Source organism: Mesoplodon bidens, assembly GCF_964165515.1.
Source record: "Mesoplodon bidens genome assembly, contig: HAP1_SCAFFOLD_665, whole genome shotgun sequence".
NCBI lineage: Eukaryota > Metazoa > Chordata > Mammalia > Artiodactyla > Ziphiidae > Mesoplodon > Mesoplodon bidens.
This window is the reverse complement of record NW_027672069.1, coordinates 163,187-184,844: the sequence shown is the minus strand read 5'-3', so window position 1 is coordinate 184,844 and position 21,658 is coordinate 163,187. Positions and strand designations below refer to the sequence as shown.

Sequence of the window (21,658 nt, the reverse complement as noted above, 5' to 3'; positions counted from 1 at the left end):
TATTCATTTAAGAATGAAGTAGTCAAGATTTCCTTTTACTCAAAAAAAACAAAAAACAAAACACAAAAATCACTTCCAAGAGTCAACCTCCATGTACAAAAAAGCAAGATCAATCACTAGACGCAAAGGATATTCCAAAGGTCTTTAAAAATGGTAATTAATCTCAAAAAAGGAAAATTAATTTTAGCTTTTATATTTCATTCATTATCAAGACCATATTTGCTTAACAAGATAATTATGCAATTGATACAAAACATACAGCATTTACACTTATCTGTACAAAATAATTTAAGGTTTATAAAAATATTAGAATGTTTAGAGTTGACTGACACAGTCCTAAATAATCTCTTCTAGAGAAGTATAGTAAAACCACTGATTTCCATTTTATTTCTTTTTTAATAAGTCAAAGAAAGGATGCTGCAATGCTTCATCCAAGGTAATTCTTTTCACTGGATCATATTCTAACATTCTTTGAATCAGGTCAAACAGTTTCTCATGTTCTTCATCATGACAGAGCATAAATTCCTGAGGGGAGAAATGACTTTGTTTAAGAAAGACAATAAAAAATAGTTAAAACAGGTTTTTTTGGGGTTTTTTTGTTTTACCTTTAATGGTTTGCAGTGTCTCGTAACATATCTACCAGCAGAACTATGTTCCTCCCAATCTAGCTGATTATGATGAAAATACTTCTGTTTCCTATAGGAAAGAGAAGTCTGGATTAAATTTTAAGAAAAAAAGAAACCCCAAACCCACATTCTTACCCTGCCCCAAACAGGGGATTGGGGGAAAATATGGAACCATAGACATCTCTCTATATATACATAAACATACAATTTCTAAAAATCTCAGCAATAATTATATTGGATACCTTATATGGTATTTTTCCTAATCTTGTACCCTCTGAAGTTTTAGTATCCCACCTAAGTTGTACCATATGTGAAACAATGCCAGCTTCAAAAACAGAGGTTCCTAGATCCATTCCTGTAAATTCTGATTTCACTAGATCTGGAATGGGGCTAGAAATCGTTAACAATTCCCTGGATGACTTCTGCGGTGAAGCTATGTTTTGAAACCACTTATAGTATTCTTGTCCAAAGACGTACATGTGGTTTGCAACAGTCTGGAATTCAAATTTAGATAGGACTCCAAAATCAAGCTCGTTTTACTACTCTATGTATTATTTTTAAATCAACCTAGGAAAACATTTATGCAAAGGTTAACCTGAGTATAAAAACACCACTTTATTTACTGGATCACAAAGTAAATACTGCATTACTTTTCAAAAACTTGACTTCATGAAAAACAATTCAAAATCTACAGTCTTTGGAATAAGCAATAACAACAAAGATGGGTTTTCTATAGTTTGAATATAGGCCACTGCATGTACACAATAAGGACTTTAATCTTAAAAAGCATACCTTGTTTTCTGAATCATGTGTGTTGGTATGGGTCCTAATATATGTTCCATCATTGCCAGGTGTTCTTTATCATCATTAGTCTAAAAAAATAGGAAAAAGAAACTTAGCACTTTCCATTTCCCTACATGCACATAAAAGGATAACACAAGAAAACAGTGTGTCCGGGACTTCCCTGGTGGTCCAGTGGTAGAGAATACACCTTCCAATGCGGGGGACGTGGGTTCGCTCCCTGGTCGGGGAACTAAGATCCCACACGCTGCAGGGCAACTAAGCCTGCCCACCACAAGAGAGCCCACGAGCCACAAATTACAGAGCCCACACACTCTGGAACCCACACACCACAAGTGGAGAGAGAAAACCCACGTACCACAACAAGAGAGAAGCCCACGTGCTGGAATGAAGACCCAATGTAAACCCCCCAAAAAAGTAAATAAATAAATGTTAAGAAAAAACCAAGAAAATAGTGTTTCCATAAAAGGACTAGATTAGACATCTATACAATTTATATTACACTCTACTTCAAAGATGGAATAAAACTGAATGAGCTACACTGATTGTCTGATTTCTGAAATGAATTGGTAAGGTTTGTATAGCTGATTGAGGAACAACTTTTTAAGTATATTTTACTGAAGTACAGTTGATTTACAATGTTCGAATAAGTTGTTTAATGTAAAACAGAACAGTTTTTCCTTATTTGTATTACTTGCACTGTTTAACTGAGGGATGACTGGGAAGATTACCAAAAACCTGGCTACTCATTTTATCGGTTGCTTAACTAACCTCCATTACCCAATGGATAGCAACTTTGTAACACTAATCCTAGACAATAAAAATACAGTCCCAATAATTCTTACAACAACCTTGAGCTAGGAATGTGGGAACATAACTTTCAAAGAGGTTAAGATACTAGCTCAAGCTCATATAGCTCATCAATGAGGAAACCTGAGCTGTGAACCCAACTCAAAACTCATATTCTTAAATTACACAGTAACAGAGCTTTGGCTAAAGTAGAATAAATTGTTAAACTAAATGGTAGACTCCTAAGCGGAGGCTGGAAAGCTTCTTCTATAAAGGACCAGATAGTAAATATTTTAGGCTTGGATGGTCACAGATGGTCTCCACCACATATTCTTTTTCATTTTTTAAAGCAGGCATCAGATAGGATATAGTTTGCCAATCCTTGCTCTGAAGAGCAGAGTCTATGTGCAATGCTTTTTAAATCCATTAACTACTGTGCCTAGCACACTGCTTTCAAAATGTTCTTAAGTCATGACAGGAATAAATAATACAAGCTCCATTATCTTCAAAAAGTTCCTTAGTTGAAGACTATTTTGGAGGGTGGAATTAAAATATAAACCACATCTCACACCAAAGTTAATAATCGACGCTTAAGATCTCAGAATGATTTACAATCATAAAACCATCTGAAGGATTTTATATGTGTCAGAATGAAGAAAGCATGCACTGTGCTCAACTTTTTCCTTGACCCTATAGCTTACTACCACAAAACCAGACACCACCCCCGAGAAATGTCCGACAGCTACGTTCTAGATATCAAACTTGTCTACAAACTCAGAGTACTTTTAACAGATCTCTACGGAGTAGACAGAAGTTTGGTGAGGTGCCCCATAGCAGTGAACACATATATTCTGCAACAGCCACCTAAGTGACTTATAATTCATCACAGCTTCCTCCCTCCTCATCCTGCATTGCCATAACCTCAAAGCAACCTTGACAGTATTAGCCAGGAACTTCCTAACCACCCTCACAACATCCAACAACACACCTTGATCAAATCACAACCCTCTTAAAGTTCTCCAATGGTTACACCACTTGAAGCTTTCAAGACTTTTAGTTTTCCGACATAAGCAAAATTATGAGGAAAACAAGTAGAGACCTAAATAACATTTTCTCCTTTTTGTTCTGCCAAGTAAGCCAATAACTATTATCATTTCATAGAAAGTACATTTTAATACCAAAAAAAAAGAGGAGAGATAATTTCTAAATGAAAGCCAGAACGGCAACCCTACAAAATCATTTTCATTTTAGACCGGTCTACATTTGGAAACCACTGACTCCTAGGATAAAACAAATACCTTTCTATGGCAAACAAGTCCACTATGTATCAGTACTTGCCTACTGACACCATTTTCCTATTTATCCAAGACACTCCAGCAGCACTAATCATCCTTCCTCAACTAGAGTAGCTTCCTTTATGCCTCTTGCATTTATGAATACCATTTCTTCCTGATATGGCCATCACACACTCTAGTTTTCTGACAAACTCTTACTCTTCCTTATAGCTTGGATTAAACTCCCTATTCCTCAGTGATGCCTTCTCGAAGGAAACTTAACCGTTCACCTTTTCTGGGTTCCCTTCTACATTGTTCCATTATAGCAAGTATCACATTGTACTGTACGTTTTCCCATGTCTATCCTGTGTATGTCTTCCTTGAGGAGAGAGATGCTGTCTTTTCATTTTTATACACATAGTGCTTAGAAATGTGCCTAGGGTGTCATACATGCTTAATACAACTTACTGTTTCTGAATTCTTTTAATAAAAGTGCAACATAACCAGAGCTGAATTAAAACTGACCATAGTAACACTAATGTAAATTTATGAAGGAGCATCACAATAAAATGGATCATATGAAGTCAATATGAACCACGTGTTTAAAAGCTCCACATGCAGAATGAATTATGACCATTCACTGAGAGTATTTCATTCGACTATGGTTTTAGAGAAGGATGACTATTTTGCACATGGAAGTTTACATCTTAAGAATAATGACACTATGGCAACTTTCCAATATGGAAACAAAAACTTTAACATGCCTTTAACATTAAAGCTCATTATGAATCAGTAAGTAACATTTACTAAATACATACCTGAAAGACTGTGAAACCAAGGTAATATTCAATAAGAATGCAACCTATGCTCCAAACATCACATGGCTGAGACCAACCTAAAGCTATTTAAAAACAAAACCAAACATTTTATTATGCAACCATTTTTAATTGCCAATACACAATATCTTTTCCTATGTGGGTGCTCTCTTTATATAGCCCATTTAGGAGAATATGATAGTAAATTCAGGGTTTACATTTTTAGTTTTATACCAAACATTATTCAGTATGCTTTCAGAGTCCTCCATATTCTTGTATCAAATTACAGTATTTTAACCTGGGGGAGGAGGCATTTTATGGAAAGTAAGAGGGGTTAGCAAATATTCCATAGTCTCTGAATTGCTTGTGCAATGAGGAGCACTGTTATACCCACTTAACGGTTGTTCTATGAAATTTTACATTTTATTAGTGCAAACATAGGTCAATAATTATCCTCAGAGTGTAATTACTAACCCCTTATCAATTACCATCAGCTTGATATCTGAGTTTATTTCTTCCATTAAAAGAAATAGTAGTGTCACATAAATTATGTAAGAATTATAATGGATATTATAAGCAGTGTCACCCATAAGCAGAATTATACAGATATTTAAAGTTCACATAGAGAGGTATCTATATATGTACTTTCAGGTTGTCTATACATGATCATATATTTTCTCCTTCAGAATTCTCAATAGTAACATTATTCAGAAAAGAAAAAACACCTAGCCTTAAGTCTCTATCTATTTAGAAAGGAAAAGTGTAAACCTAAAACATACAGATGTTTTAACCTTTTATAGATTAAGTTTTTAATAAAAAAATAATGTACAAATAAAACCTACTTTAAAAGACATTTCAATTACTTTCAGTAACATTACTGAATTTAAAGACAAGGGAAGGAACAATATATTCAAGGAACTTGACTATGATTTAGCCATTTTTATTAACCCTCATGGTACTTATCACTTGAACAAAAGGATAATGGAGCATGGTTTCTACTTACAGTAACACATACAAAATCTGCAAATGATAGAGCTTGGATCTAAGATGAAAGTTTTCTTTTCCAGCCACTCCTGTCTCCCAGTCCAGCTTTCTCCCAAGTGACTGTAAACTACCTCATTCTCTTATGGCTCAGCTCTCATACTCTTTGGAATTTCACATCATTCACATTTACCAACTTCTGTTTACTACCAACACCCAAGTCATGAGACCAACTGTCCTCCTCAGTGGTGGCACCTGACAACATCTTCCTCTTCAACCTAATTCTGCCTTAATCCTCAGGAGTAACACTTCACAAACACACAAAGAACCCTTCTAATCTTCCCATCTGTTCATTTCTTTTCCTAAACACCAATAACCCCAATTTCAGATTTATATCAACTATCCCCAGCCTGGCCACACATGGGACTGTATTATTACTAGGAATCACTGTATCTTACACAATCTAGGAGGAGGCCATTAACTAACTGTAAGATACACCACTGTTTTGTGAACCAATAACCAAGAAAAAATGCCGTTTTGTCCTATGTTTCCTCACATGTTAAAATGTGGAGAAAAATCTTCTTAAAATTGATAAAACACAGCAAGTTATCTCTTTTTAAGCTCTGAAAATACCTATCTGTCCACAATCTCCTCCCACACTCTTTTCTTTTACCTTCATTGCAGCCTTCAGACCTCAACCATGAATACACTTTCTAAACTACTGCAACATAGCAGCTTCTTTCAGACCATACTAAGCAGAAATCCTAGTAACATCAATCTCAAAGATGAGCTCCAAACCTGTGCTATCCTATGTGGTAGCCACTAGCCACATGTGGTTATTTAAATCGAAAAGTTTAATTAATTTAAAATTCAGTTCCTCAGTCACACTGGCTATACTGAACGTACACAGTAGTCTACGTGTGGCTACTAATGGCTACCATGTTGGATAGTGCAGATATACAACATTTCTACCATCATGGAAAGTTCAACTAGCCAGCACTACAAACTATTCTTAATTTCCTGTCCCTTTTACTAATTCTTTACTCTAGGTAAACATCATTAGTTTGCTCTCACACTCATATTCTCAACTACCAAGTCCTCTTAGACAAAAGGTAAAAAGTGGAAAAGACTGATTCCACAAAGATGTTTTACTATCAACCTCGGTTGAAACTTACTTTTGGCAAAGTAATATGCTTATACCATTTACCTATCTCCCAATATCACCTGATCTGAATTTTTCCCACTGTCTCCAAGCCCCCAAATCCATCCCTGACTTCCTTGCTCTATCAACATGACTCGGTCTCGAACTTTTAAATTTTGAGGCATAAGATGTGCTCTCCCTCACTGAGTTCCCTTTTATTAATATTGAAAAACCCTGCACCTTAACTAATTTTCCTTTCCATGCTTTCCCATGTCAAAGATGATCAAAGAAGCTCTCCTCTTAGACTAGCCCCTCTTTCTTCTCCTCTTAACCTCCATCCACCCTACATCTAGATGTCTGCCAGCCAAATCTTTAGCATTTTCCCCAGCACCATGCTTTGTGATGAGACGAAAAGAGGTGCCCACATCGCTTCAAAATCACACTGCTGTCATGGACTTAGCCAATACAGCTTGTTCTCTTATGATCTTGTAAGACTGACTTGTTCAAAAAGAACCACCACCTGGAATATCTTTACAGATGATATCACATTTTTCCCACTCAGGAAAAATATTTATAGCAATGTCCAGACAGCTTTCATGAAAACAGAAAACATTTTCTGTACACTGCTAAGAAAATTACAGCTATCCCCCAACTACCTGCCCCCCAATAAAAGCTATAGAGAACAAAATATCTCTTTTTCAATTAAAATATCAGGAAGTCTGGTATCTACTAACCCAAAATGACCTCTGGAGCTCTGTAATGCCGTGTAGATACCAAAGTGCTATGATGTTCATCATCGTATGTTGCACTTCCTAAGTCAATAATTTTGATATCTGTGTTTTGCAGTGTGCGTTCATCACGTTTCTAGAGATACAGTTAAGTAAACACAAAGATCAATAAAGATATGAAATATTTTATAGCACTATCCAAAAGGCTTGCACATGAATTCTCTTTTTGATTTTCAAAATAACCCCATGAGAAAGGCAAAGGATTACCCTTTTGGGGTTAAACGTCAGGATATAATAAGCCTCAAAGGTAAAATTCCTCATCCAAGGATCACCAAGCTAAATTAATTTTAAAGACAACTACCAAAATTAAAACAAGTGTAACTTACCATTTTTGAATTATACTTGACTACATAGTCAGACTCCACAAATAAAATATTTTCAGGCTTCAGATCTGTATGGGTTAATTTATTATGATGCAAAACTACAAAAGAACAAAAAGACATTATTAGTTTCACTTACAAATTTAATCTGTACCGGGGGAAAGGAGAATTAGTAGTAGAGGTAGGGATCAAAAGTGGTTTCATCTTTACTTGCAACGTGCATTTTTAGTGACAATGGTTTGATATGTTGCTTGTCCAATAAAACCTTTAATTTACTGGTATTTAAAAATTTAACAAGTATACTTACAATTTATTGTCTGACAGATCTGATATGCCATTTGCCTGATATGGTCAATTTGAAATGGCAGAAAGCTATTTTCTTTAATGAAATCATAGGTACTAAGTCCCAGGAGTTCGAACACAATACAAATATGACCATGATGATCAAACCATTCTAGCATCTGGACACATCGGCTGAAACAGATCAGAATACAAATAATTCAGTTCACAGAATTCTGATTATTTCATGTAACATAATGGATCACAGTTCCAAGTTTCTTACTTACAAGACATTATTGGGATCAGTACTATTTAAATATTCCAATACTTCGATTTCTGAATGAGCTGCTTCACGATATTGTCCCACATTTTTTATGATTTTCATTGCGACATGTATGCCACCCCTTAAAAACAAAATGAAAATGGTAAATGTACAGAAGCGCGTTGAAGACATGTATCCTCTAGAGCAGCTGTCACCAACCTTTTTGGCACCAGGGACCGGTTACATGGAAGACAATTTTTCCATGGTTGAGGGGAGGGTGTGATGGTTCAGGTGGTAATGCAAGCTATGGTGAGCAGCAGATGAAGTTTCACTCACTCGCCCACTGCTCACCTCCTGCTGTTAGGCCCAGTTCCTACCAGTCCACGGCCCAGGGGTTGGGGACCCCTGCTCTAAAGCATCATCTTGTTAAGTACCAATCACTCTATGCTATTTTCCTAAAATAATCTTTCAGGGTATATTATAGCAGATCTATAAACATTTTTTTCAAAACATTTTGACAAAATATACATTATACAGAGTGATGATTTCTCTTAATACTTATGAACGTTAATGTTTGTTTCCAAAAGTTAAAATTTACCTAGATTTTATAAGTAGTTTTTTTTTAAAAAAAGGATAAAAATATAAACCTTGAACATACTACTGCTGAAAACATTCACTCATTCGCCAGGCTAGACCGAATGTGCCAGATGTTGCATTGGAATCACTGTTAGAAAGAGCTTGTTCCATGTACCTCACAGACTAATGGAAAAGACAGACACTTGAACAACTTATCATTAGGTTAGAAGTGCCTGGTATAAGGAATAGAGAGAAGAAAGAACCTAACCATCAGAGTTAGGGGAGCTCAGACTTCTTCAGAGAAGAAAGACAACTATCAGTTTGTTAGATAATTCTGGCAAAGGAGACACCAGCAATAAGTCATCAAGCCAAAAAAATGTTTAGTGCATTCACGGATGCGAATAGGTATAAATAGCAACAATGTAGGGTAGCGTGTTTTAGACCGGGGCATCTGTAGTACTTCCTAAAAAGTACAGAGGGAATTCCCTGGTGGTCCAGTGGCTTAAGACATGAGCTTTCACTGCCGTGGGCACAGGTTCAATCCCTGGTCGAGGAGCTGAGATCCCGCAAGCCATGTGGCGCGGCCAAAAAAAAAAAGCCGTAAATGATTTTGAGGAAAAGGATTTCCAAATCTTCAGCTTCCTTCGGTCCTCTTTTCTAAACCTGATCTTCTTGAATACAAGCCAGCAGTCAACCCTGCATTTTTCACTATGGCCTTCCCACATTACAAAAGAGAACCCCATGCACGTGAAATTAATATGGCAAGGTTTGTGCACCAGGCTGTTTATAAAAAAGAAAGAAAAAATTCTTTGAGGCAAAAATTTTTCTAGTGGCTGGATAGCAAACCTATTCCAAACTCATTTCTTTTGACAAGGTCCCAGTGAAGTTGTGGTCTGATATATAATCATCAAAATAAATTTTTAATGATTTATCTCCCTATGATGTATAGCATATATGTCCAGACTTAAAAGAATTACTATAAAACTGCTGTGACAAAACTTCTTCTAGTCTCATCTATTTCATCATATGGACAAGTTTTCTAACTGCTAATAAGCTATAAAAATGAACAGTGCTAATAGCTATAAAAATGAAAAATGGATAATGGTGTTAGCTAATGCTACTATAGTAATCATATTGCAGTATATAAATGTTCAAACCAACATTATACACCTTAAACTTATAAGCTTACATATTACTTGTCAATTAAAAAAAAGAAAAATGGAAACTTAATGTTAAAACAGTAAGATTTATCTATGGACACAGGAACTCATTTTTCAAAGGCCCCAACCATCTCAATAAAAGATATATTTTCAATTACATTGTATATTTTAGGTCTAATAAGTATCAAAATTTGTAACAGATTTTTACTTGATCAATTGAATACTATTCATTGGAATATCTCAAATACTCAAGTCTTGGAACTTCAAGAAATTTTTAAAAGACCTAAATGGGACAACTAGTGAAATGTGAACCAGGTTGTAGATAAGCTGGCAAAACTTGAAAATGCATATAACATGTAAATATAGAGAATGATTAAACACTGTAAAATGTTAACATTTGTGGAATCTGGGTGAAGAATAGATGGGAATTCTTAGCAAATTTCCTAAGTCAAAGTATTTCAAAATATCTTAAAATTTTACTTTATGTTCACATTTTTGTCATAGAGAGGAAAGGGTGATAATAAAAGACACTTAGGATAATATTCTTTATGAAAAGAGAAGTAAAATTTAAGTTCAAGATAAAGCATTTCTAAGTATTCAAGAAAAGTTTGTTCATGGATGACAGGAGGTATCAAGCTACTGTATTTAGAGTCCCCCAAACATATTTAGAAAGAGAGATATGTTTTTTTTAAAAAAAATCTCCATTTACAATAAGCTGGAAATTACATCCTCAACTATTTTATGATGAAAAGTTGAGATGTCAATTTAGAAATGTGCAGTTTCCACTAAACTGTTGTAAGACGTTCACTTACAAAAAAATTTGCAACCGCAGAATAGAGATCCTAGAGGAAAACATGAAAATGAAGCAGAGAGGGTCAAATAACAAAAAGTTTAGTATAACTCGTTAAAGAATCTGGACTTTATTCTGTAGGCTTCAAGTAATATAATTTATTTATAGTTTGAGAAGCTAACCCTAACGTGCAAATATTATCCTTTGGAAATAAAAGTTTCTGAACCAAGAAGATTAGACATGCTAATTTATTGTCTCTGCAATTCAAAAGTAGGGTAAAGCACTCCAAATCTCTTATAGAAAGCTAAGGACCTAAGTTCTGGGAAAGTCTTCACTTGAACACAGACATTAATTTCAATGAACTCCATCTGATAAAAATTTTCAACATTCTTGGTCAAAATCCATACTTATGGTAAATAAATCATACACAGTCCAAGAACTTTTGAATACTTATACCTCCCAGGAAAACACATAGCTACCACTTAAATTCCATTTCATCTAAATTATGGATCCTTCTCCACCAAAAATATCAGAATGTTCAAAAAAGAAAAACAACAAACTTACATGCCATGATCAATGCACTCTACAACTCTGCCAAAGGTCCCTTCTCCCAAAGTGTTCACGATTTCATCTAAAGTGAGGGGGGAGAAAGAAGTGTAAGTACCTGAGTACAAATTATCAGTTATTCAAATAATGAATGCTTAAGTGTGGAATTTTTTCAAATGCTCTCTATTAAAGCATAATTAAGGTTCCAGCACTCAAATTATTTTATTTTCAGCTGCTACAAAAATAATTTAGATAGAGCTATCTTTCTTGCTCTAATCTCAAATTCCACTGATTATTTTGGAACTTTAGAGTAGAAATATTTAAACTCTATAGAAAAGAAGAAATACAAAAGAACAACAAACAAACCCACAAAAAAAAACAAAAAAACAATGAAGAGTTCTTTAGCCCCCCGCTGACAAACTATTCATAAAAAGATTATTCTGTCTGCAAAGTTTAAAAAGTGTTGAAAAATATTCTATACATCTTGCTTTTAGAACGTCTCCACTTTGACAGATAAGGTAACCCTCTTCATCATCTTCTATACTCCTGGATCTTTTCCTTTGGTGGCTCTTCTGGAACGGCAAGTGGGCAGCACCAAGATCGTCCTGCCAATCAATATAGCAGAGTGAATTCAGGGCAGAATACGCAATTCATTCAGCGGGCAGATATTCAGGCATTCAGATAAGAACCAGGCCACGAACAGTTGGCAGGAGCAATTTCAAATTCAGTCCCCAGAAATTCACAGGACACAGTTTATGTTACAGAAGAAAAACATGGCAAGATTTTCAGATAAGTTACTTAAAGTGGCAATAGAAAAAACAACACAATTGTCTCTAAAATACTGACTTAATTGAAGTCTGAAATTTAAAGAATGCAATGTCATGATCTATTAATCTCGTTATAAAATAGCCTATGCTGTGAGTTGAAATGTCTAGTTTGGCAGGAAAATGTTTTAAAATGTCAAGATTAGTACAAATTGATACTTAGCAATATTTTTAAACATACTTATTAAAATAAAAGGGGAAAATAAAGGCTAATGTCAATGTTTGATCTAATCAATGATAGTTCTAGTGAAGAAAACTTGGGGAGGAAAATAATAATTCATAGTTTACTGCAAACAAGTGAAGATTCATGAGTGTAAAAAAAAAGGGCAGGCTTTCTGGACAATAATTTCCCCTTCAGCACCCACTTTCAGAACTCCAATGGAACTAATTGCAGATTGTGCTATACACAGGGTAAGTATCCACCAGTGCAACTTTCTACATTTGTCTCCAAGTACTGGAAAAGGGGTTTCTTTTAAAGTAAAAAATGTTTAAGATGAAGGAAAAGATGGGTGCTTCATCTTTTCATATGATTATGTTATAAAAGATAAAAATATTTTTAACATTAAAATCAAGAACCTCATGATCTGGTCTGCAGAAAATGAGTAAATGTGGGCAAATGAGGACTAACTAATAAATGCAGATAAGTTGTAAGAATTTGGAAGTTTCCTTTAAGGATTCAAGTAATATAAACACAATTATATTCATATAGTATTATAAACTTTTTCAAACTTATTGGCTCAGTAAGAGCTTTTACACACAAATAAGTATCCACCCAAAATAAAAACAAAATCAATCATACCGAACGTGACTGATTACTTGAACAGTGTCTATTACACTTCCTTTTAGGACTGCTTCTCCAGCTTCGGACTGAAGATTTACTGCAGTGAATTCGATAACTGCTTTCAACATCTGTGTGATAACGTCTAGGAACATATCCTTTGCAGTAGTCATTTCTGTATTCATCAATGTTAGGAACATATCCTTTGCAGTAGTCATTTCTGTATTCATCAATGTTAGGAACATATCTTTTGCAGTAGTCATTTCTGGATTCATCAATGTTACGAACGTATCTTTTGCAGCAGTCATTTCTGGATTCATCAATGTTACGAACGTATCTTTTGCAGCAGTCATTTCTGTATTCATCAATGTTACGAACGTATCTTTTGCAGCAGTCACTTCTGTATTCATCAATGTTACGAACGTATCTTTTGCAGCAGTCACTTCTGTATTCATCAATGTTAGGAACGTATCTTTTGCAGCAGTCACTTCTGTATTCATCAATGTTAGGAACGTATCTTTTGCAGCAGTCACTTCTGTATTCATCAATGTTAGGAACGTATCTTTTGCAGCAGTCACTTCTGTATTCATCAATGTTAGGAACGTATCTTTTGCAGCAGTCACTTCTGTATTCATCAATGTTAGGAACGTATCTTTTGCAGCAGTCACTTCTGTATTCATCAATGTTAGGAACGTATCTTTTGCAGCAGTCATTTCTGTATTCATCAATGTTAGGAACGTATCTTTTGCAGCAGTCATTTCTGTATTCATCAATGTTAGGAACGTATCTTTTGCAGCAGTCATTTCTGTATTCATCAATGTTAGGAACGTATCTTTTGCAGCAGTCATTTCTGTATTCATCAATGTTAGGAACGTATCTTTTGCAGTAGTCATTTCTGTATTCATCAATGTTAGGAACGTGTCTTTTGCAGTAGTCATTTCTGTATTCATCAATGTTAGGAACGTGTCTTTTGCAGTAGTCATTTCTGTATTCATCAATGTTAGGAACGTATCTTTTGCAGTAGTCATTTCTGTATTCATCAATGTTAGGAACGTATCTTTTGCAGTAGTCATTTCTGTATTCATCAATGTTAGGAACGTATCTTTTGCAGTAGTCATTTCTGTATTCATCAATGTTAGGAATGTATCTTTTGCAATAGTCATTTCTGTATTCATCAATGTTAGGAACGTATCTTTTGCAGCAGTCACTTCTGTATTCATCAATGTTAGGAACGTATCTTTTGCAGCAGTCACTTCTGTATTCATCAATGTTTGGAACGTATCTTTTGCAGCAGTCACTTCTGTATTCATCAATGTTACGAACGTATCTTTTGCAATAGTCATTTCTGTATTCATCAATGTTAGGAACGTATCTTTTGCAGCAGTCACTTCTGTATTCATCAATGTTAGGAACGTATCTTTTGCAGCAGTCACTTCTGTATTCATCAATGTTACGAACGTATCTTTTGCAGCAGTCACTTCTGTATTCATCAATGTTACGAACGTATCTTTTGCAGCAGTCACTTCTGTATTCATCAATGTTAGGAACATAACTTTTCCAGCAGTCATTTCTGTATTCATCAATGTTAGGAACGTATCTTTTGCAGCAGTCACTTCTGTATTCATCAATGTTAGGAACGTATCTTTTGCAGCAGTCACTTCTGTATTCATCAATGTTTGGAACGTATCTTTTGCAGCAGTCACTTCTGTATTCATCAATGTTACGAACGTATCTTTTGCAATAGTCATTTCTGTATTCATCAATGTTAGGAACGTATCTTTTGCAGCAGTCACTTCTGTATTCATCAATGTTAGGAACGTATCTTTTGCAGCAGTCACTTCTGTATTCATCAATGTTAGGAACGTATCTTTTGCAGCAGTCACTTCTGTATTCATCAATGTTACGAACGTATCTTTTGCAGCAGTCACTTCTGTATTCATCAATGTTAGGAACGTATCTTTTGCAGCAGTCACTTCTGTATTCATCAATGTTAGGAACATAACTTTTCCAGCAGTCACTTCTGTATTCATCAATGTTAGGAACGTATCTTTTGCAGCAGTCACTTCTGTATTCATCAATGTTAGGAACGTATCTTTTGCAGCAGTCACTTCTGTATTCATCAATGTTAGGAACGTATCTTTTGCAGCAGTCACTTCTGTATTCATCAATGTTAGGAACGTATCTTTTGCAGCAGTCATTTCTGTATTCATCAATGTTAGGAACGTATCTTTTGCAGGAGTCATTTCTGTATTCATCAATGTTAGGAACGTATCTTTTGCAGGAGTCATTTCTGTATTCATCAATGTTAGGAACGTATCTTTTGCAGTAGTCATTTCTGTATTCATCAATGTTAGGAACGTATCTTTTGCAGTAGTCATTTCTGTATTCATCAATGTTAGGAACGTATCTTTTGCAGTAGTCATTTCTGTATTCATCAATGTTAGGAACGTATCTTTTGCAGTAGTCATTTCTGTATTCATCAATGTTAGGAACGTATCTTTTGCAGCAGTCACTTCTGTATTCATCAATGTTAGGAACGTATCTTTTGCAGCAGTCACTTCTGTATTCATCAATGTTTGGAACGTATCTTTTGCAGCAGTCATTTCTGTATTCATCAATGTTAAGAACGTATGTTTTGCAGCAGTCATTTCTGTATTCATCAATGCTAGGAACGTATCTTTTGCAGCAGTCATTTCTGTATTCATCAATGTTAAGAACGTATCTTTTGCAGCAGTCATTTCTGTATTCATCAATGTTAGGAACATATCTTTTGCAGTAGTCATTTCTGTATTCATCAATGTATCTCCGGTCCCGATAATATCTCTCAATCAAGAACCTTGCTTCTAAATAATGACTGCAAACACATTAAAGGATTTAAAATTACTCTCTTCATTCTAGAATGCTTTAACGTTTAACCACATTTTAACGTGGTTAAAATAAAACATTCTCTCAAGAATTCCTGGTTTCAACAGCTAACTCAATAAAAGAAAAAAATACAAATTGATGAATTAGAATTTATACTTAACTCACAAAACTTAACTAATTTTACTTTAACCAACAAGCAAATGGGTACATATATCTCTATTAATATATACTGCTATGAAGGAACAAACCTTGGGTGAAATCATTCAACATATTCAGTGTTTACTTGATTAAGTGTCCCTTTACCTTCTGGTGAAAGTTAAGACCAAAAATTCACAAAACTGCTCTTCTGAAATTCATCAATCTTATGATATATGCATCTGTAACTAAGCTCTCTTCCTTTTTGCAGAGCCACACACAACATGAGGCAGGCAAAACAGGATTCCTTTCCTTCTTAATGTAAGTTAGGTATCTCTGGCACACAGAGTTCTTTCACAAAAGGTGTATTAGAGCTAAAAGGAATCTTAAATATATTTCAGGCCTTTCATTTTACAGATGACTACACTGAGATCCCTAGAAGGAAAACGATTTGCCATGGTTGTAGAGCACATTCTAAATCCTATTGTATGTGCCAGTATTATTATACACACCACCTATTCCATCTCCTCTCCTCTATTTCGAGCTTCCTGTATCTTTCTGAGAAATAGGCAACACAGTTTTTGAAGGCTGCTTCATGTGCCAAAAATATCCAAAATATATGCCCCTCAAATGAGAAAAGGTTCTTGTCATTGCTTGCTTAGGATTTCCCAACCCCCTACTTCCCTTTGCATTTTGAATTTCCTGTCACTCCTGCTTGTGAAATAAACAAGAATTCAGGGAAAACAGCATCATCTAGTGCCATAGTGCTTACCTTATTTTTTTATTTTTATTATTTTTTTTGCGGTACGCAGGCCTCTCACAGTTGTGGCCTCTCCCGTTGTGGAGCACAGGCTCCGGATGCGCAGGCCCAGCATCCATGGCTCATGGGCCTAGCCACTCCACGGCATGTGGGATCCTCCCGGACCGGGACACGAACCTGTGTCCCCTGCATCAGCAGGCGGACTGTCAACCACTGCACCACCAGGTAAGCCCCATAGTGCTTAACTGATGAATCTACAGATCCCTTTGAAAATCTAATTGAGAGGTATGGACCCTCTCCCCTAAGAAATGCACAAATGCGTAAACAAAACTTGGCAAGGAATTTCAGAGATCATGGACCTCAGGAAGTCAATGGATTCCAGTTAAGCAGCCTTGATTTGATGGAAAGAAAAAGACAGAGTCAACTGAACCAGTTTCCTGTACCCCTCTCTACCTGGGATGAGTATCCTTTCCAACAGTGGGAAGCTTCAAGAGGGATGCACGTGGAGCACTGAGGGAGAGAGGGGACACCTGCCCAGTCAGACACACCAGCTAAAATAATCCTGACAAGTAATGGAGTGACAGATGTTAACTAGACTGCCCTCACTAACCTCGTTCTTTTTCCCAGAATATGTTGTCATTCTTTTTTCTCAGGAGGCTGGTTTATGCAAAAATAAAGGAGAAGCATCTCTAAAACTGCTACTCAACAGGGCTGGCATCAAATCCAGGCTGGGGAGATGCAGAAACCCCCTTTCCCCAGTGTCAGCCTTAAGTTCTAGCCATTGGAGAAACAACTCAGGATATTAGGGTCTAAATCTGGGTCTAAGTCAGGGATCTGATCAGTTGCTTGGAACCGTTAAGGGAGAGATCTACAATACGTCAAACTAGAAATTACCATACTCTAAAGGGCATCTGTTTAATTCTGTAAGACATCCTTCCCATAAAAGTCTAAAATGTATCGGAAAACTCTAACACTAATAATCCTTAGCGGGACTAGTGCATGAAATTAGAGCTGCTGATAATCCATAAATAATCTATAGAATAACAAACATGGAGTGAAGTAATACTATGAGGATAAACTAAAAAGATGACGACCTCTTCAGCCTACAACAACCGAGCCTTAGAGATTATATAAACAAAGTCTACAGAATTATAAAGGCTATATGGACAGAGTGAATAGGATGAACAGACTGATTGAATTTCTAAAAATAGTCACTGAATGTCCAGTGAATATTTCACTGTAGTTCTTTAAAACAGCCAAGACTAATGAGGCTATGGGCATTTGTTTCTATTTCCACACAGGTCCTGTGGAAGATAAAAAACATATGAGGCAAAATCCCTGCCAACAAATAACTGTTCAATTTGAGATTACTCACACAAAAATAAAACAAAACTCAACCATGCAGGAAATGCCGAAAGCCTGGATATGAGTGCTTAGGAGAAAAAACTCATAATGCTTAAAATGGTCAGGGAAGATTTCGTGAAAAAGAAGGGAAGAGTTGCATCTTATAGGGACATCAGGATTTGGATAAAGTAGGAAGTAGAAGAAGTGCCAGGAAAGAAAAATGGCATATGACCATCTTACATTTATAGAGTACTTTTAGCCAGAATGGTTTAGAGATGAGTTTGTCTACATGTTACTTAGGAAATAGTAAGTAGACAATTTCAGCAAGAGCAATTTTCACATAGGGGAACATAGGCAAATAAATAAGCTGGGAACAGATCATCCAAAATCTTGCATGCCAGGCTAAAGGGCTTAAAACAGTGTTTCTCAAAGGGTGGTCTGTTTATTAACAATATCGAAATACTGAATTTTTAAAAATGAAGATCCCTGGACCCCAGGTCAGACTCACTGAATAATCTGGTAATATGCATTTTAAACATACCTCCAAAGTGATTCTATTCACACTAAAGTTTGAGAATCACTGGTTTAAGGCTTGATACTCTATGTTACAACAAGACATTTAAGGATATAAAATGTGTTCACAGTGTTCACAGCCACATCAGTCTTCCTGTGTAGAATTAATTGATTAAGCTTGTAGGAAGGGAGCAATTCACAGGCTACTTACAAATCAGAAAGAAAAGACACTCTGAAATATATAGGAAAAAAGGTAAGATAATTGATATACAATAAAAGCGCTGATAAATCATAAGAAAAATATGCTTTAATAGAAAAAATAGGCTAAGAATACAAAAATAATGTTCACAATCAACTAGACTTCAATTAAAAAAATATTCAAGTGTTCAATAAGCACATGACAGAGGACAAATTCCGCAGAAATTTAAACATTCAAATGAAAAGAAAACACTATTCTTGGCATTTCAAAATACACAAGACTAGTGACAGCATGTCGTAGGGAGTGTAACTTGGTACAAACTTTCTAGAAAAATATGTGGAAAAATATGTGAATATGTAGCAAGAGCCTTATAAGAGGTCACACCCTTTCACTTGAAACTGTCCCTTCTTAGAACCTATTTTCAGGAAATATTCAGAGGCAAAGATTTGTATACAAAGATATTTTTCAGAAGAAATAACTTTACATCCAAATGAGGGACTAGCATCCTACCAAGAGAACCTTCTTTATATGCTTCTGTATTTTTCATTTTTTTTCCAATAATTTTACAAAAGAAAAACTCTTATGAAGATTTGAATCTTGAAAAAGACTATTAGATTACTCCAGATTACGGAGAGCAATTAGCACCAGACATCTCTGGTGCCAATATCAAAGAAGAAACTATTGGCCTAGTGGTTATTGCACTGACTCAGTATCATCTTGATGTGGTTAATTGTGAATATGAATAACTGTTCATCATTCATATCACTTCCTTTCGACACATACAATGCATAATAAATCCATGAATGGTTAGTACTATATGTTAAGGCTTACAGAGTATTTTGTAGTTATCATAATATAGGGTACAGATATTCTTGTATAATACATCAATTAGCTCAGGTCATTGAAATCCTGGCATAGATTCTCCCTCTTCCCTCCATATGATAGTGTGTGAAGAATGATTAGTCTGCACTGATTAACAACAAGCTCACTGTTCTACAGAACAAGTCTGTTTTGCCATGGAGAAGGAAAAAAATTGCATACTGTTTTTTAAATAACGCCAGTTGGCTAATTTAGAAAGCAATCTGGCAAACAGTCCCAGTGGAACATCTGCACAAAACAAGGAGAAAACATAGAACCATCAAAAACAAATGAGAAAGGGAAATTAACGGAGGACAGAATGAAAGAAACTCTATTCACCTAGGCTTTGTTTAATCATTTAGGAACTTGAAAAATTCCTTCAATTCTATATAAATGTAGTACCTCCAAATTTTACACTGGTAAGAATACAACAGAACAGGACACATGCCATTGGAAATTTTTAATGAGGTCCTTCTTACAACAGCCAAGCTTCTAAAAGTCCCAAACATATTCACTGGCCTTATCTACAAATATAACCTGTAGAATACAGTATAAGCAACTAATCCCCAACACACTTTAACATTCTCACACACCACATGCTATTTTTCCATCTGGATGAACTCTTCCCGACCCTTCATTAGCTCTCATTTGTGGAACCCTAAATAAGTGCCCCAATGTACAGCTCTCCCTACTACATACAAGTTAAAGGCACTCACTGGTCCTTTAATCACTTACTTAACTTTCGTGTGTCTCATTTCCCACAACTATATTACTGGCAGCTGGGACTCCAGCAACTGTTTCCTACAGCTCCCAAATGTACACAGATATGTGAGAGTAGGAACTCTGTTCTATTCACAGCAGTGTCTAGCATATAAGAGGCACTCAGTAAATATTTTCTGAATGAGTATTTGTTGACTGATTTATAAAACAATCTGACAGATGAAAGCTATATAAGCTAATGACAAGTCATTACAACTATTAGTGTTAAAATGGTACTAGTTCAAGCGTAATTTACCAATAAGATTCTTTAAGCTGGTGATGTGGTTTACAATGTCTGTTCTCTTGTGTACTACTGTGGGATCTCCTTTTCCGTTTGTGACTTCCACTGTAGCTTTCATGTCCCCAGCTTTCTCTGTTATCCCAGTCAGGGCAGTGAGTTCTTCTGGAATGCCTCATCTGTTAATGGAAATGAAAAGTGAGTTGTGGAATTTACAGACGGTTATATTTAGTAAATAAAATATTTCACATTAATATTAATTAAATAGAAAAAAACCAGCACATGGGGTCATACAGGTTCTAAAATCTTCATAGGTAATGGTTCCCAAGGCATGGAGGCACTATCCCACTGGTATGTCAGATGATTCTAAGTGGCATACACACCTAGTACTAAATGATAACACTGTGAGACCTTAATGCATTTTCTTTTCATTCTTCTGGATAAATTCTCAGCTTGGTGCATATCTTCAACTAACTCTTGCTAACTGCCATTTTTAAAAAAAGAGTCAGGATTCAGGCTTACAGCCTTCAGTAGACAACAATATCTAGCTAGAAATTAATAACTTTTTTGGTTTTATTTTTATCATTACCTTCTTTCTATGGTAAATTATTACTAATCTCTTAAGTTATTGATATAGTCAAATTATTAAGTTATTGATGTTAACTTTAAATGTGAACTAATTTAAAACAAATATCGCAAGTGTCATGCAGCTTTGTTGAAATACTGTGATACAAATAACTGAAATCAGAGAAACACTTAGGGATAGAATATAGGAGATGACTGTTTATTTTCAGATCATCCTGCAACCATTCTTAAAATTAAACATATTTGTTGTAGATCTGGGGTGACTGAAGAAATGAACCTATAAGGATGAATATGGTCACACTGAAATCAGATAATTGTGACAATTCCTTGGCTCCAGCTACTTCCTCACAGGTTCCATTCAGGATCAGGATCTGTGTTCTAACAATGTCATCCCATTCTGCCTCTTCAAATCTTAATTCTTTCACAAAGCAGTCAAGTTTTTAACAGTGATGTCCAAACTGTTGAAGAGGGTGAGGTTCACAACTCAGCAAGGAGCTGAAAACAGGTAAAATGGAGCAAAACCAACTTAGTTAACCTCCTTCAGTTAGTCCAAATGACTCAGTAACAAGCAAACAAATTCAAGTAAAAAATTTAAAAGATTTCAAATGAATTAAAAGACTTTAAAATGAGGCATCTCCTGGGAGGTATTCCC

The 21,658-nt window shown here is 35.5% G+C and overlaps 1 pseudogene across 1 annotated transcript; it reads right to left on the bottom strand.

Annotated features, from left to right (window-relative positions):
* Positions 1-374: 374 nt before the first annotated feature.
* Positions 375-20,579, bottom strand: LOC308610620 (dual specificity protein kinase CLK4-like; annotated as a pseudogene). Its single transcript has 14 exons — positions 20,440-20,579; positions 19,608-19,673; positions 15,536-15,604; positions 12,772-12,925; positions 11,630-11,720; positions 11,167-11,233; positions 8,102-8,218; positions 7,843-8,009; positions 7,542-7,636; positions 7,162-7,291; positions 4,309-4,391; positions 1,419-1,498; positions 606-696; positions 375-525 (listed from the first exon to the last, which is right to left on the bottom strand). The product of its transcript is annotated as a dual specificity protein kinase CLK4-like (transcript).
* Between the last annotated feature and the right edge of the window lie 1,079 nt (positions 20,580-21,658).